Genomic DNA, 13230 nt, shown 5'->3' with positions numbered 1-13230 from the left:
TATAGGTATATTATAGAACTTAAACTTTAAAGATTTATGAGTGGAAACCGTGATATCTTATGCGTCTAAAATATACCCTTTATAGAAACGTGACCACCGTGACATAAGCAATCGCCGGGCCCAGCGGTTATGCCGAAACGGTATTGTGAAACTTGAAAGTTTTGATAAAGTAAAGATAGCTCGTATTTTGATATCATTGATTACCACAAGAAATACATAAAGCTTTTCCTAAATTATCCGACAAAGCCGATAATATTGGGGTGGCGGTCATCCCGTGGGAAATATCTAGAAATAATTGGATAGTTGTCAGCACCGTTTCCACCTTTTTAAATTATGTGCGGAGTGATAAAACCTGTTGAATAACTATATTAACTGATTAACAAATTCAGGAAGACGAGGGAACTAGTGTTAAACGCATGACCCCTGTTCCCCTAAGTAACTTTTCATTTGCATAACATCACCAATGTACATTACTTAAATCTCTTAGTGAGTCCCAAGTCACAATGAATCAGTTAAATGGCGGTCGCAGCCGTCTTGTGTCATTAATTAATTTTAACGAAATGTTAATGTAATTAGCCAAACCCGTATCACGTATTAGCTCTACGCAGAAACGAACAGAATGTTTAATGAAACTGAAAACAATCATGATTCTGAAATAGATAAGCCAACAATAATACACTTCTTCCTTCATTTCCTCGCTTCATTCGCCTTCAATTTTCCTTTTAAATAATGGTATGCCGAGCCTTAAATTACGAACTAATTAATTACTTCGGTAAAAAGTTCGTGTGGTATGTACATGTACGTGCCATGGCACGCCCTTGTATTATTAATTAGCAAATGTAAAATTTCTATTAATATTTGAAATCCTTGTATTTGCGAAATAAATTAAAGACGGATAGTACCTATTAATCTCCATATCAATGACTCTTATATTCTTGTCGATACGATAAGAGAGTAAAAACTAAAAAAGATACCTAATTAAGTTTTTAAGGATATGATATTTTAAATAACATTTGTGACTGCCAGTTCTTCTCTTTTTAAGTTAATGCAATAGACAGACAGTAAATCCAGGACGATCACTAGTCGGTTCTAACCGGATTTGTAAGCGATAGGCAAATCTCGATTCTCGTTCCACCTTCAGTAAAACAAGCAAAGTATGTTCTCTATACACTTATTATACACATCACCACATTACCTGGCTTAATATTATTTTGATGAAAAGCAAAGATTTAAGAAAAGTTCCTTCATTACAAGTACTGTAACAAACGAGCTCCAAATTCATAAGATTTCCAAACGAAGAGTTTCGTATAAGAACCACGTCATTATATTTTTCTTTTGGATTTCGTCTTGTTGATACCGTGGTCCTCACAAATAAATTAAGAAAAAATAATAACAATTTTCGTAACGGTGGCTTTAGAATTTTAGGTTATAAATGAATTATAAGTCAAACAAAAGACATGATAAGTAATGCTTAATAGTAATAACATTTTTATCAGTCATATTTAATATACAGTCATTAAAGCTATTATTATAAATTCCTTTTTGATAAAAATAAATCCGAAACAGTATGCACTAAAGTATTAAACAACAATATTCCTTATTTGTATTGGTTGGCTACGATTACTCATTTGCAAGTTAGGATCCCTCATCCCCACAATTTGTTAATTTATTATGAATTAACGAATTAGAGCTTACTTTACTAATTACTTAAGAAGGAAACAAAATAAAGCTTTCTTTTTGCATAGTATTGAGTTTATATTTATACTATGTGATGTTTAGAATAAAATGTAAATACGAACTGAATATTTAATATATATTATACTTATAATAGTATAATGCTACTCTTAATAGTTACAAAAAAATATATCTTTCTAAAACATCTTTTAAATGATGCAAAATATTATATGAAGCATATAATTATAATATAAGTTACGATTTTTTTCTTCTGAATAGATGAAGTAAATGAATACTTTATTTACATTTTTTCGATTATAGATTAGTAAACATTCCCTTTTACCGCTAACATTGTGAGTTTGATATCATTGATTTATATCTTATATCAAGTACGGAAATAATAAGTCATTGATGGACCTAAATATTTATTTGATAAGGAAATAGCCGTTTAACTAGGAGGGGTATTCAACAACACACATGGTGTTCCTCTCGGTTGAAAAAGTTTGAGATTAAAGATGTATTACACTCAATAAAAGAGTACTGTCGTGTCGGTCGATAAAGACAGACAATTAAACTTCTTTTTATTAACTTTAATTTACTTGACTTACTTTTTTGTTCAGGTTTTTTAAAATCATGTTGACAACAAAACCAACCTACTCGATAGCACTACATAATAAAATTTCCTGCGTATTATCTGCAATTCTGTTAAGAAACATAAAATAAATGAGAGTTTCAAATTAAACTTCAGCTACTGCGCAAGTAATTCCAATAGCCATGTATAAATTTAGAATTTAAATATTCAGAAATTTCATATAAATATTATATCTACATTCGTTTGTTCCATGACTATCTCCGCAAAATCTCATTGCTGAATTTACGGTTTGGTTTCTTATAGAATAAGGTTTGAGACTATTAATGAAGTACTAAAAATCTCATCCTGCCTAAATAGTGTAAGCCTTTGTTTCGAAGTGGCGTCAGCAACAAATCCAAACATTGACCGCCGATCCAAGTTTGCAACAGATATGCTGACTCTCAACTTATATCTGAGACTACCCGCTCTTGTATTTAGCTTGAAATATATATAACCTGAGAGATGTCACTCGAAATCAACTTAGTTGGAGAAATATCTGCCCAGTTTAATGTAGGTACGTGCGTATGAAACGATTTGCGTGCGTATAACGGCTCGACATCCCCGGAGTAAAAAGTGAAAGTATTAACATATTTATTTAGATTCGCATATATATAATGGACATGGGTTCGGTCCCTGTCCCAGGCGGGACAACAATTATTAGGCCGTAGATTATCTAAAATAAATTGTTCAATTTAAACATATTATTGAACTGAAACCATTACTCATTTGGTCCGCAAAGTTGAGTAGACAATAAAACCGCTCTACCTTCGTCTCATTTCATTCTTCGCAAATACTGGATTCAGAACGGAATTAATGAAGAGAAAAAAGATGTTATTTATTTATTTACAGAAATACATACATTATCTTTACAGTACTATGCCAATAATATGTCGAGAGAAAAAAGTATAAAATTAAACAAAAAAGTATATTTACCTACCTAGTACTGCTCACCGCACAAAAGGTTAATATTCTATTAAGCTGTTAAGTAATTAACTTTTGTACTATAATGGCACTAATATGCAATTCAATAGCAATAATAGTTGTGCTAACACACCACGATATGGTGGTTTGTACGTGGGTGTTTATGGGGCGACGTCAACTCGGGTAGGACGTACGTGTAAGTCTAGATTATACAATACGAGTATGTAGGTACAGTTTGCTGTCCAACAAACCGACTGTTTTTCCTTTGGCTATGCTGGAATTTGCCATCTCGGATATATTTTTCTTAGAGCCAGGCGAAGCGCCAAAATACGGCGTGGGTAAGGCTGACTTCATGCACTAATATTATATTTTGTTTCTGTTTTCAAACATCACGCGTGTTAAATGATATCCACGTGTGCGCTAACCAGATCCATGCAACTTCCTTTCAATCGACTAGCCTGCACACGACTCTCGAGGGGGGGACCCTTTGTATCGAAGAAGCATGGGTCCGCCAAGCATCCCCAAATTTACAATGTAAATTTATAATTATATACTTATACTTAATTTTACATACAGAAGTTAATAATTAACAATGCAACTTGCAAGGTTGCTAAAAGGACTCGGCGAAAAACCTCTATGGATTTGCTTAATATGTCCACCGAGTCATTTTTCATCACAGTTTTATTGTAAACCCGACACAATCTGTTAACGATGAGCACAAACATGAGACAGGCGAGTAAAATGGATATTTGTATCTAGTCAACCGTGTACTACAATGGATAGGGATTTCAGCAAGCAATTCTGTATGACTATGTATTATCTTGTATAGATTTCACGTCGCAATTCAAGTGATACGTAAGATGAAACCTAGAATTTGGTTAGCATTATAATTGTAGAAGATAAATAATTCTAATTCACTGTCTTACAACATTTACGTATTGATGCCACGTAGTTAACCATTTAGGAATAAGAATGAGAAGTTTCATTTAATATATCACTCGGTAAACAATTAAAACTTTTGCGATTTTGCGACTTATAATAAAGATTGATTATTCACTATAAACCGATATTTTGCTTACTAATAAGATGACTAAAATATAATATAAAAACCAATTGATATATATATAACATCGTCAAGTAATTTTATTAATTAAGTAGCAGGGTGATAGGGAAAAAGTAGATATTGATATCCTAAGACACTAGAACTTATTTTCATATTGTAAGTTTGCAAGACCAAGTTTCGGAATATCATGGCCTGAGGATGTCATTCTTACAAGCTACTAGTGAAACACCGTATTACAAATTCGGCCATTAAATTACCTTTATCTAGATCTGAAAATAAATAGTAATATAACTTTATTGTAAAAAATTACACAAATGTAGTCCCAAAGTTGATATCATTCCATTAAAACGACTCTTGCTGAGTTTTGGTCATAAGTTTCAGTTGCTCTCTAAGGGGGAAGAAACGTTAGCGAGCGTACTTTATAAAGTACAATTTAGAACTTGACTAAATAATTCCCCTTTCAACTTTCGACTTAAATTTTTAAATATTTTAAGTCATTCGTAAAAGCAGAAAATTTGATATAAATTACAATAGAAACACACATTTAGTTCATATCGACGACGTAAGAAAACGAATTTGCTATAAGCTCGAAAATAGTATTGTATGTCGAGTTTTGACAATTACAGCAAACGATTTTTTATTTAATAAATTTGAAAAGCCGTAACCAGCAAGGCATATTTTCTTTTACGACAAAATGTTTTTTTTAAATAAGTAATTTAATTCTGTATAATGTTTTGACCTGATGTCACATGAACCTCCAAAATTTTTTTTTAAGCATTTAGCTTCAGGTGCCACAGATCTCAAATACTCATTTTTGGTGGGTTCAAAGTGAAAAACATACCAGTATTGTTAAAAAAACTTATGGCGTGAGTGATATCTTTTTGGTCGTAAAAATATATGATCTAAACTAATCGAGGCAGTATTTTATTCTGGTTAATTGTTGTTTGGTTATAAACTCTAATCTAAATATTTTCTAGATTTACATCGAACTTTTAGAACAAATAATAATTATATAAGGTTATCTACTGAATGTACTCAGATCAGCTGTAAGATTCAATTAGTAACTCTGTAGGCTGTGCAAAGTAGCAACCAGCGGCACACTTCGCAGCTTTCATTTAATTAGTGTCGCCATTGAAGCTACACCCCCAACTACCTTCCCTTCTAACCACTTAAACAACTCTTAAATCAATCAAAATGACTTCCCGTGTCTATTACGTACTTTAGTGTAGCCACGATGAAGGAGAATATACACTTTCCCTAAGAATATGAAATAATATTTTACCAATTAGGTACTCCTATGTAAAATAAGCCATTGCTGTACAAAACTGTACACTGCCATAAGAGACGTGCTGGACTTCTTGCTGACCACGACGCTTAGACATGAGCTGCCGATTAAAGAGAGAAAGCCCATTGTTAGGCATGGTAGAATACATAAGTGGTTAACCTTTATTTTAAGTTTTAATTGTTTAGAAAATTCTAAACAATGTCTTCTATCTAACTCTTTTTTCATTGTGTCAATTGCTGCAATATGCTGCCCCAAGTATACATATTCTTCATCATATTCTAATGTCACAACGCTTACTTTTACATAGCGTACGTTTGTAAACTTGGGCGTTAAGAAGTATTTGTGGTGTCAAAGGTATAAGATAACCGAGCAAGCATGGTGAATGTGAAGTGTAGATCCGTGATCTCTGCCTACCCTTTCGGGAACTGCGTGAATGTATAAATACACAAAACTAAAAAGATTTATCTCGGTAAGTGTTTCTTCCAGTTCGATCAGGTTTTCTGTTGTTCGTAAGGTGATTTTTTGTGAAGTGTGTATTTTTTGAAAAGTGAAGATTTTGTGATATTATTATTAATCTTATTGATTGAATTTTTATGTTTTAACATTTCATTATCACATAATATCTAAAACAGAATATAAATAAAGAGAAAATTGGTTTCTTTTAGTTGATTTAACCACTTATACCTAGCTTAACTTATACAAAGCTATTTGATTTAGGTTATACCTAGACAAAGCTATTTGATTTAGGTTATACCTAGACAAAGCTATTTGATTTAGGTTATACCTAGACAAAGCTATTTGATTTAGGTTATACCTAGACAAAGCTATTTGATTTAGGTACTAATGAACTGATTTCTACACACCTTTGGAGAAGTATGTACTCATTTAAAAATTTCAGAATATCGATTTTAAGGCTTGTTGGAATAATTATTTGAAAAGATAAATACCAAAAATGAAGATATTAAAGCTCGAACGAACACTCGAAAGGGTCTGAAGCCTCGCTGGGCTTTCAACGAAACCGTGAATACGCAATTTTATTCAGTCGTTTCACTGAAGGGCTCCCTCGAATTCGTTATATGTCAACACATCATAATACACTGACATGTAACTGGCTAACCAGTCAATTTATGAGTTGTAGAAAGCGTAAAATATTAAGGTTAATAAGGTAATATTAAGGTCTGTATTCTAATGGCAAATTAAAAGCACCAACAAATGTTTAACCCGAGCGTCTATAATATTGTCGTGTCTAAGAACAAAATACACAACATAATATTAATGACGAAGCAATAAAAGCTGCGTTCGGAAAATGTAAGTCGCACTCGGCGTAGAACTTACTTTGGTTGAATAAATACAAGAAGCTTTGTTTCCTCTTCTCTGCCTCATCCCTTTTGTTGTGAGCTATTTATCGTCGTTACCATACGTCCTAGGATATTAGGTATAGGTAAGCGGTACACTATATCAGTACCGATTGATTATTGACTTCGTTTAGGACCTCCGTAAACGACAACAACCGTTCAACCTGATCTCAATATATTTAATATTCCTTAAATAATCCAACTCAATATATAATACTTTTGGTTAAACAAACATAATCGCGAAGAGAATAAAGTCATTTTATTTGTCGGTCAATAACCAGAACCACACCTTTCTGTAATTTTGCCAATACTTAACATGTAAGAAATAATCAATAACTTTAAAATACGTAGAACCTCTATAAGTCGAACATCAAGGGAGACGCCAAAAAATTCGAGTTATAGAGTTTTCAACTTATGGAGGATTTCGACTTAGGCGGATTTTGATTCGACATAAAGAGTTTGAAGTTTATTCTTATAAATTTTGCAAGCACAAAGCAAGCAAACACGTGTTTCCATGAATCATAAATTTATTATTGTATACTCCTAAAATGTTTTCTAAGAAACAATAGTGTACTCACATTGTCGGCAAGTTCTTAAAGTCGGTAACTTATTTTTGTTCGAACAATAGAGATAATAAATTCCAAATGATCAAGTTGTAAAGGTTGTAAAATAAAACGTTCCTATGTTCGAGATACAGAGGTCAAATTTAATTTTTCGAGTTATAGAGTGAAAATATGTACCAAAATGGCTTGGAGGGACTCGGTGATTATTTCGATTAACAGAGGGTCAAGATTTCAAGTAATGGAGGTTTTGGTGTTTTAAGGGAAGGGAACAAAACATTTTTTCGAGGTTTGGAGGTTTTTGACTTATCGAGGTTCGACTTAACGAGGTTCTACTGACAATTGCTACATTAAAAAATTGATTGATAAACTTAAGTTTAACGAAAAGAACTAGTTAGAACTACCAATTAATAATAATAAGCCTTTTTATTTCCTGTTTTACAATAGTTGGTAGTTGCTATATTACAGTAACAATAATAATAATAATTTATTGCAAGAATATGGTACAAAAATGTGTCAGGTGGTACAATCATAAGTTCGCATATTCTGCCACACACAATGGCGCGCAAATTTGTATTTAAAGGAATTTTACATTTTACATTATTAGTCATATGAATTGGTCAGTTTTTATATTATTTGTATCATTATATTATGTTAGTTTGGGTTAAGGCCTCGTCCAAAGACGCCCATTTTTGTCTGTCGAGTGCCAGTTTTTGCCAGCTGATCTTATCAGATCATGTTCCCAGCGGTCTAAGGGTCTTCCCTTCCGCCTCTTCCGCCGTTTTTAAGATAATCAAAAAATGTGATCATAATGTTTTATTTAGAAATCCCTGAAACGTAGCACTTGCTCCAAACACACAGTGCGAATAACTTCTTATCCCAACACACACCCACACAACAATCTTCTAGCCATTTCCAAAACCATTAATTGGCATTAGGATAGAAAATACAGCTGGACCATTGCTTCGTACACCGCAGAAGACTTAAAAGAATTTTCGACTCATAAGACATTTTCGCATGACAAATTAATCGAACTAAGGTGGCGGTTGGCATTTGTGCAGTTTGCTTTTTTTTAAATGATTGGGAAACTGCTCGTAGTATGTACTCAAAGTCGAATAGCCACTATCACGAATAGTCATTTTGTGGCGATATGATGGTGTAGGGATTAGAATAAAAAACCCAAATAAACTGTGACTTAGGAGAAAAGGTCTCATCCTCTTAAAGAAGGAGAGATTTCCGCAATGGCAATACATCAGTTATTGAAATGCTTTTGAACTCTTAACTAAACAATGTTCGCTTCCACCACACCACACAACTTATAAGATTAGAGGTTGCGCATTGCTCTGGCCCGCACGCGGCCCGCGTGTTGGGTCGCTGAAAGCAGTGTTGCCATATTATACACTATGAATTAGAAAAATAAACCATATTAAGAATCCTATCCGATTTCACGATGAAAACAACTTAAAAATAATTTCAAATCTAATAAAGTCAAAAAATTGTAAGGTACGCTGGGCTTCACTCTCAAATTAAGGAACTACATACAGGAAAAGTAACAAATTTAACTGGAAGAACAATATTTGTCCCATACAAAATGTTCTCCCTAATAGGACGCTTAACTTATGATCAGTTTCCCCCACATCTCTATTCCAACTATCACCATTTCCTCGGGTCGTCCAATTGGAGGTTGTATGGAAAATGAGAAATTTTCAAGTATACAGATTCAATACACGAGTCGATTTATGCATATTCAGCAAAATTGCATTTCTTGGCGGGTTGGATTTGTTTTGTACTATAAATTACTCAAGATTTTCAACTCTTGTTAAAACATTCCATTGCCACCACATCTCTTACAATTAAGCTAGGCCGTTGGAGATCTCGGGGAAGCAGATAAAAAGGTTCAGATTTCATAATTTTTCCTATTAATTATATCTGACCTGATGAAGGTTCAAACTCATACTTACAAATATCGAAAAATTCAAAAATGTTACCACCCTTTTTTTTCGAATTTTCAGACCCTACACTTTTTTATTATATAATAGGGGGCAAACGAACCTGCGGGGCACCCAAATAGGGGAGTCATCGCAGCCCATTACTGCGGCATTTTTATTGGGTGCGTTGCTGGCCTTTGGGGAGGAGTACACTCGAATTTTGACTAGGTGGAGGTCATATCTCTCAGGGAAGACCCCCACCGGGAGTCGATTCCACAGTTCGCTAGTTCGCAAAAGGAAATGCCTTGTGAAACTGACCGCGGAAGACTTCCAGCCAAGTTGATGTTGATGAAATTTTCAATTCATACGGCTCGTACAGTGTTGAAACTAGGATTGGAGCACGAGTCGTCAACTAGAACTTTTATGCTACGTTCTACAAGAAAATTTGAAAGCCATCGGCATAAGCCATATGGCAAACCGTATGACGGTAGTTTCGAAAGAAGCGCCCTATGCCAAACCCTATCAAAGGCCTTATAGCTATATCTAAGCTAGCGGCCAATGTCTCTCCCTTACTTTCCACAGCTTCGGGCCACCTATGAGTTAGATAGGCAAGAAGATCACCAGCCGAGCGACCTCGTCGAAAGCCATACTGACGATCACTAATGGAAATAAAGAAGTGATTGCGAAAGGTCTGTAGCTGGATAGTTCCGAGCGGTCTTGTCAGATTTATCCACTACTTGATTTTAGAGGCTCCATACAAAAACATCAAAAACACCCCCCAAAACCCAAACGTGGAGTTGGCCCACGACTTAAAAGGCGATGAGTGAATGTATGCAGTATTTTATAATATCAAGACACAACTTTGTGTACTAAAAAAATTATGAATACATCAGATTTTCTCAACACAATATGTAATTTGCAATTCAAAGTAAAGTGAAGTAAGGAATGGGTGACTTATTATACAATTAATCGGATTTGGCTGAGTATCCTATGTAAATGAAGCCCTCGACGAAGGACCCGTAAATTGACAAATTAAAATACACTCAGTATAAATTAGGGCGAGGCGATTTGGTCTGTTCTTGGTTAAGTCTATCTTACTAAAAAAATTGTTCAAAACATAGATTTCGACTCGTGAAGTGAAGTGGAGTCTGGTGTCAGGGCAAAAATTTGAAATACAATATCCAACCTTAAATGAGTACATTTCAATTAAATCATTTGACATAGTACGAACATAATAAATAAATAAAGAAAAAACCTATTTACTCCTTAATGGCTATTACAAATGTAAACTATTTCAAAATTAAAATGTAACTAATCTAAAAAAAAAAGTTTTATTAAACTACAGAACTAAACCCTAGTCAATCCTTAGTTGATGGGGATTTTCACGAGTAATGGCCTCCTTCAGACCTCAGATTTCTCTCTACCCTTTTTAATACCATCAAAACACTTCTCCACTGGCCCACCTCCCTTTCTTTTTCCGGATTGACCAGGCCAATCCGTTATTATCTTCGACAAAGTGGCATCGTTGCGACGAATTGTAAATCCTGGCCATTTCCGTTTTATTTCTGCAGTATGTAATAGCGTCTTTAATATTAGGTTTTTTCTTATGTAAGTAATGCGTTTCTTATCAATTAATAGCTAGGGAGCAAAATATCTAATAATATTAATTTATTAATAATAGTGAGACTAGTGCTAGACAGGCTATTAATAATAATATATTAATAATAGCCTGTCTAGCACTAGTCCCAGGCCCTTTTATCAACTAGATAATCGTTAACTTTATAGTAAGCCTTTTACACAGCTTTTCTTTAATACATTTCTTAAATTTATTAAAAGGCAGCGATAAAAGAGCCTCTGGGATTTTACTAAAGAATAGTATCCCTTTTCCCAAAAGTGAATTACTAACTTTAGATAGTCTAGTACGGGGAAGTTGCAGCCTGCGTTTGTTCCGAGTATTAACATTGTGCGTATGTTCTATTTTAGTAAACTTATCACTATTTTTGTATACGTACATAATATTTTCATAAATATATTGCGAGGGAAAGGTAATAATGGTAAATTAATTAATTTTCTGCAGGATGAAAATATTCTCGACATCAGCAGCATGACCCCATAATAATAAACCATAAGTCATTAAGCTATGAAAGTAACTAAAATAAACAAGTCTAGCTGTATCGACATCAGTTAGTGAGCGAATTTTTTTAACCGCCTAGGCTGCAGAACTAACTCTCTTCGCCAATCCGTTTATATGAGGGGACCACTGAAGTTTTGAATCCATGGTGATTCCGAGAAATACAGTTGTATCATCCAGATTCAATTCCTCACCGTTTATAATTGATCTAGTATTAAGTATCGATTTTTAACAGCCCCTGTAGCTTAAAAATGCAGCAACGTTCGACCTTAATTCACTATGAAAATTTTGTCGTATTGATCCGAACTTTAATTCCTTTCAATACGAAATACGAGTATAATATAATAATATCATAGTATACTTAAATGTTCGCCAGCTCCCTAGCTATAACCTTACATTGAGTATTTTACGTTCCATGGCTCTTTGAAACGTTCCTATTTTCCTTCTAAGATTTGAATTATTTTTTTTATTTATTTGAATTATAAATCCAAATTTGGTTTCCATAATATAGACCTTGTAGTAGACAGGAATTTCAGACTTTATTTTTTAAGTTTATAGGGAACTTAGACTTAAGTGCTTCCTTGTAATTCCAAAACATGTTCCAGGTTATAGCCACGCGTCTATTTACTTCATCGCAATGGAGCTTTTAAACGAGATTTGTTTGCCTAGATTAATATATTGTCGTACATATACGAATGTGTTCTATTTGAATTCAAAATACACCTTACATACTCCATTGATTCGTATAAAAATAAAATAAACACTTTTAATTTATTTCAGATAGCGTCTCGTAGCAAAACAAAACACTTTGTCAGTTTTCTTAGTCAGTTTCCCATTAATATATCCATTTCTTCATCCCGTTAATTGCCAACGGGTAATAAAGAGCCAATAATAGCCCGAGTACGATTGTAGAGATGTCAATCAATCAAGAGGATATCGGTTGCGGGCCACTCTCGTCGATCTCCAGCGAACTAAGTTCATAATCACGAATTAGCTCAAGCTATATTCCTCATCTCAGATAGATTTGAAAACTGTTATCAGAACATTGTTTCTCTTTGAATACATTATTTAAACAATAAATAGTATAAAAACTAATGTCAGAAATGGCCAACCATATTAAAAAGCCGGATCTTATAAATTTGATACGTGTTTGGTAGCATTGCCGAGGTAGGCGGTTGTTGGCCGATTTATTTTGTTAGTACTTGGAACAAATAGAAAACTTGTGAAAGATTGTGCCAACCCAAAGGTAACAGCCAAAGTTTATTAATTGTACGTAGCGATATGCAACTTCATATTAAAAAGTTTAAAAATAAAATTTACAAAACTGATGCACATAGTAATCCTACCGAGCTAAAATACTTCTCTTGTCTTTAGCTTTTAAAAAAATTACAAATAAAAATTTACAATGTTATTTGTATTTTTTTTAGTTTTTTATAATCAAACAAATACACACAAAGTTAAAGCTCACGCGTTCTGCTTTCAACCGTCAACGTCCAGTGTGAAAAAAAACATGGTTTCTCTTCTATGTGATCACAAAGGCCATTTTGACTGATTTTTTATTAGTACATACATGTGTGATTTATCCACTCTACCCGAATCTACATCATGAATTTATTACAATAGAACCAAGATTTGTTAAGGCAAACAGCTCAAAATTGCCGTGTTGATATCGAAGTTGCATG

The sequence above is a fragment of the Pieris napi genome, chromosome 12 (genome assembly GCF_905475465.1).
Source record: "Pieris napi chromosome 12, ilPieNapi1.2, whole genome shotgun sequence".
NCBI classification, from domain to species: domain Eukaryota; kingdom Metazoa; phylum Arthropoda; class Insecta; order Lepidoptera; family Pieridae; genus Pieris; species Pieris napi.
The sequence above is the reverse complement of the archived record's forward strand: the minus strand, read 5'-3'. Positions refer to the sequence as shown.